Source organism: Nicotiana attenuata, unplaced genomic scaffold, assembly GCF_001879085.1.
Source record: "Nicotiana attenuata strain UT unplaced genomic scaffold, NIATTr2, whole genome shotgun sequence".
Lineage (NCBI taxonomy): Eukaryota > Viridiplantae > Streptophyta > Magnoliopsida > Solanales > Solanaceae > Nicotiana > Nicotiana attenuata.
The window spans coordinates 27,509-33,263 of NW_017677183.1; positions in this window are offsets into that span (position 1 = coordinate 27,509).

The window sequence follows — 5,755 nt, forward strand, 5'->3', positions numbered from 1 at the left end:
ACCGGGTGCAATGGATGTTTGAGTGGTTCCCTACTGAAGAATTCATCATACGGTCTAGGGATGCTCCATTTCTGATACTGATCGGTTTAAGAGGGACCTACCCATATGTCCCTATCCGGGTTATGAGACAGGCAGGTAGGAAGCAGGTTATACCAAGGGTTGACAAGATGAGCCATTTTCGAGCCGACTTCCAAGATGACGACAGTCCGTACAGGTGTCAGGCTCAACATATGTGGCATAGCAAAATTGTCTTGGGAAGAGACACCATCGAGCCAGATCGCTTCCATGCTGGTTGTACTCCACACTATCTAGGCTGGTTGGAGGAGAATCATAACGATTTGGGTCAGCCCGGATTTGTTCAAGGTCACAGGATTATTGATGAAAAGGCTGAAGCACAGGTAAAGTACAACCAACTGCGCAAGAGGATGCGGGAATGTGAAAATGAGCACCGTGAAATACAAGAAGCCAATCAAAAGCTAATTGGAGAATGGAAAGATATGGCTGTCAGCGCCAGCAAATGACTGATCTGTTTGGAGAAGGGCATAGTGGAGATGGAAAAGAAGTTCCTAAAGAGGGTTGAAGATTGCCGGGTTGCTGAAGGAAATGAAGGCGGACATCTGGCGATAGCCTACTTGTTGCTGGGACTACGTGAGCTGGTGAAGCTGTTCGAGGGAGCCGACAATGACGAGTCTGGGGAAGGTCCTTCTGGGACCAAGTAGTTAGGAGTCTCTTCTTTGTTTTTAATGTAATAAGGCCTATGGCCACAAGTGACACTTTTATTTCCTGTTATTTTGTGTCATTTTGGGATTCGTCTTATTTTTTATCAATAAAATGAGGCATTTAGCATTCTAAGTTCTCCAAATTTACTTGTCGCTAGGCCTACCTCGGGCACAACGAGGCTCCCAATTTAGGACATGACTTATATTCTTACACTATGTGTTTAAATATTGCAACGATTTCTTCTCACGACCCCTACTAACTTGTTACCTTTTGTTTTTACTTTTGCTTATTCCCCTCCCCAAAGGTTAGTTCGTGCACTCTGGCATCGTCATCATATTCCATAAGCTCCGAGGGTCCTCCGCCTCCTCCTCTTCCAAGTCCTATCAAAAACAAGAACAAAGGAAAGATGGAAGATTTGAGCAACATCAGAAAGGAGAGCTCAGTTGAAAGGGTAGAAACTTCTCAGGGTATTCAGGTTTCTAAGGAAAGTGCGTCCCAGCTCGAACAGAAGTTATTGAAATTTCAGGAACAATTGGACCAAGTTCGGAACTTGGCAAGCTTGTCATTTTCCCTCACTACCCCGGATATCAGCTTCCCCAACACTCAAAATCCTATACCTCCTCAAAACATCCCAAAGCAACAAAACCATCCCGCTCCTCACCACAACTGCAGTACTTGCCATACCTCAAATAACACCCCACCGATCATCCCTGAACCCCAAAACTCCACAAATAACCACTTCCACACCCAACACAATACCCCCATCTACGTGGAGACTGTGCCACACTCCACCCAGCCCATCTCAACCACACCCGAGTCCGATGACAAGGACTTGCTCATCAGAAATCTGGCGGAAGAGCTTAAAAGGTTGACTAGCAGAATTTAAGGCGTTGAAGGTTGTAAGGGAATTGAGGGGCTAAACTATGAAGATCTTTGCATACAGTCCGATGTCGAACTGCCCGAGGGGTACAAACCTCCCAAGTTCGAAATGTTTGATGGTACAGGGGATCCCAGGGTCCACTTGAGAACATACTGTGACAAGATGGTCGGAATGGGAAAAGACGAGAAAATCTGCATGAAGCTTTTCATGAGGAGCTTGAAGGGAGACGCCTTATCTTGGTACATTAGCCAGGATCTGAAGAAGTGGTTGAGCTGGGTAAGCATGGCGTCTGATTTTATGGACATATTCAGGTTCAACACGGAGAATGCACCAGATGTGTTCTATATTCAAAACTTCAAGAAGAAACCCACAGAGACCTTCCGTGAGTATGCTACTCGATGGAGGTCAGAAGCTGCTAAGGTTAGGCCTGCTTTGGAAGAAGAGCAAATGAAGAAATTCTTCGTTCGGGCCCAAGACCCACAGTATTATGAGAGGCTGATGCTGATCGAGAATCACAAGTTTTCTGACATCATCAAGCTAGGAGAAAGGATCGAGGAAGGCATCAAAAGTGGTATGGTTAGGAATTTTGAAGCCTTGCAAGCTACCAATAAGGCTTTACAGTCTGGTGGTACATCCAAGAAAAGGTATGTAAGCGTTGTAATGGTTGCACAGAGGACCAAATCCCCCATCAAATACCAAACATACCCAGTACCTCCACATATCAGCCTACCCCAAATTACCAAGCACCCTCACCCTCTTATCATACTCCACCACCCACTTATCAGTCATCTCCTCCTCCCGCATATCAGCCCATTTCACCCAAAAACTCCCAACCAGCACATGTTTACCAAGCCTACAACACCCAACCATCCCACTATCAATCACCTCCACCATGTCAAAACTTCCCTAGACCTCGACCATATTTCGACCGCAGACCTCCCAAATAGTATACCGCCATTGCTGAACCAATTGACCAGCTGTACGAAAGACTCAAAGCTGCTGGTTATGTCACCCTTATCCCTGCCATAACCCCAAAAAACCCTTCTCAGTGGATCAATCCAAACAAATCCTGTGCATACCATTCCAGCATGAAAGGACATACCATCGATGAATGCCGCTCTCTGAAGGATAAGATTCAAACTTTGATTGATAACAAGATCATTGTAGCAAAGGAGCCTGATCCGAATGTTCGTAATAACCCTTTGCCATACCACAAGGGCGGAAGTGTTCACATGATCGACATAGAGGATGACTGGGACCCCAAGGGATCAATCGGTTTAATCACAGAAGGCGACGATCCAAAGAAGCCAGTAGTCACCCTTAATCCGATTGTGGTCCAGATTCAGCCTTCTGGGGACGCCGAGGTAAACATGTCCATGCCACTCGAGTTTGAAGCACCATCCTCTGTAAAGACGTCAGTGCCGATTGAGGTTGAGTTTATGTCACCAGCAAACACACCTACACCCTTTGAAGTTTCACTTTTACCGTCTAAAGGGCTTGCTCCGTTCGGAGTAGAGATAGCCGCACCAATCCCAGTGGCAATGTCGGCAGTAACACCATTCCACACGAAGGCTATACCTTGGGACTACACAACCGAGGCCAGAAGAAAGGGGAAGGTCAAGTTCGGGGAAGTCGTTGCGGCACAAGGCATGACAAGAACCGGCAGGGTTTATACCCCGGAGCATTTGGCTGAGTCAAGCAAGCAGGCCTCTAGTCGGCCAACTATCACTGAAACCGGGCCCGACGATCTCTGGAGAAAGATACAAGCCAAGGAAACCTCGGTCATTGACCAGCTGAACAAAACACCGACACAAATTTCTATCTTGGCTTTATTACAAAGTTCTGATGCACACAAGAATGCCTTGTTGAAGGTATTGAGTGAGGCGTATGTACCAAACAACATCACTGGAGGAGAAATGGCAAACATGGTGGGCCAAGTGTTGGAGAGTCATAAAATCACCTTTCACGAGGATGAGCTGTCACCAGTAGGATTGAGTCATAACAAGGCATTGCACATCACTGTGTAGTGGGAAGATTATTTTATCACCCGGATCCTGGTCGATGGGGGGTCCAGTCTCTACATTTGTCCTCTGGTAACACTCACAACATTAGGAAAAAGGGCTGCATGAAATCAAGGATGGGGCCATCAACGTCAAAGCTTTCGACGGATCTCAAAGGTCCACTATTGGGGAAATTAGCCTGCATTTGCAAATGGGGCCCACTTGGTTCGATGTTGATTTTCAAGTGATAGAGGTGCCAGCTTCTTACAATCTGCTATTGGGACGACCATGGATTCATGCCGCCGGGGCCGTGGCATCAACACTACATCAGGCAGTGATATTTGAATGGAATCACCAGGAGGTGATCATTCATGGTGACGGTAGCAACCCCATATATAGCCGCCAGACCATTCCAGCAATTGGAGGAAGAAGAAGATTAGGTGGGGAAACTTACCACCACATCGAGCGGGTCAACGCAGTCGACAAAGAAAAATGGTGGAACAACAAAATTGAAAGCATACTGAATTGGAGCGGATATGAACCCGGCAAAGGACTTGGCAAAAACCTCCCAAGAATCGCTAAGCCCATCAAGCTCAAGAAGCATGGCACCACCTTCGGACTGGGGTACGAGTATACCTGGGAAGAATTCAAGGACTGTTCACCCCCCTGGCGCGGCCCTACCTATCCACTTGGAGCAGTCGATACCCCGTCCTGGAACGAGACTTTCTAACCAGCCGAACGTCATCTATGGGTCAGAAGAAGAGGAAGCATTAGCAGCAATGAGGAATTTGTTCCTGGAAGAGGATGATATGGAGTGCTGTGTCATTTTTGAGGAGGAGGGGGAGGAAGGCCCTTCCATACAGGCTGTGAACAGAGGAGCACACCTCAGCAACTGGACCGTCAGAACCACCAGAGCCCGACGTGCCTCGAGCATTACTATTACTTATCTTGATGAACCAACGACTGTGACATGCAACGAGACAATGCGACAAACAGACACAGATTCAGAGGAAGATGATATACCGGAAGAAATCGTTAAAGAAGTTGAGAATTTTGAGAATAGGCCTAAGTCCAACCTGGACGAGACGGAGATCGTCAATCTAGGAGATGCAGAGAATCCGACATGGTTAGCCAACATTGTGCCAGTAACGAAGAAGGATAGGAAGGTCAGAATTTGCGTCGACTACCGGGATCTCAACCAGGCCAGTCCAAAAGACGACTTTCCCTTGCCGAATATACACATCTTGATTGACAATTGCGCCAAAGATGAGTTGCAGTCATTCGTTGATTGTTTTGCTGGGTACCATCAGATATGGATGGATGAAGAGGATGCTTAGAAAACGGTTTTCATTACGCCGTGGGGGATGTATTGTTACAAAATGATGCTGTTTGGTTTAAAGAATGCAGGGGCCACCTACATGAGGGCCATGACCACAATTTTTCATGACATGGTACACAAGGGGATCGAAGTGTATGTAGACGACGTCATCATCAAATCCAAGAAAGCCGTTGATCACATGGGAGATTTGAGGAAATTATTCAATAGGCTGAGAAGGTACAACCTGAAGCTGAATCCCGAAAAATGTGCATATGGGGTTCCTGCCGGAAAACTACTTTGGTTCATTGTGAGACGCGGAGGGATAGAATTGGATCCATCAAGGGTCAAAGCTATTCAAGAATTGGCGCCGCCGAAGAGCAAGAAGGAGGTTATGAGTTTCTTGGGGAGACTTAACTAGATCAGTCGGTTCATAGCTCAGTCCACTGTCATTTGTGAGCCGATCTTTAAGATGTTGAAGAAGGACGCCACTACCAAATGGACTGATGACTGCAGAAAGCCTTCGACAGAATCAAAGAGTACCTGTCAACACCGCCGGTTCTGGTTCCGCCCGAACCAGGTAGACCCCTACTACTCTACCTTGCAGTATTGGATGGAGCGTTTGGTTGTGTTCTGGGGCAGCATGATGAAACGAGGAGAAAAGAGCAGGCCATTTATTATCTCAGCAAGAAGTTCACCCCGTACGAGGCCCGGTATTCCTTACTAGAGCGCACCTATTGTGCTCTGACTTGGGTAGCTCAGAAGTTGAGGCATTATTTCTTTGCTTACACCACGTATCTCATATCCAGAATGGACCCATTGAAGTATATCTTTCAGAAG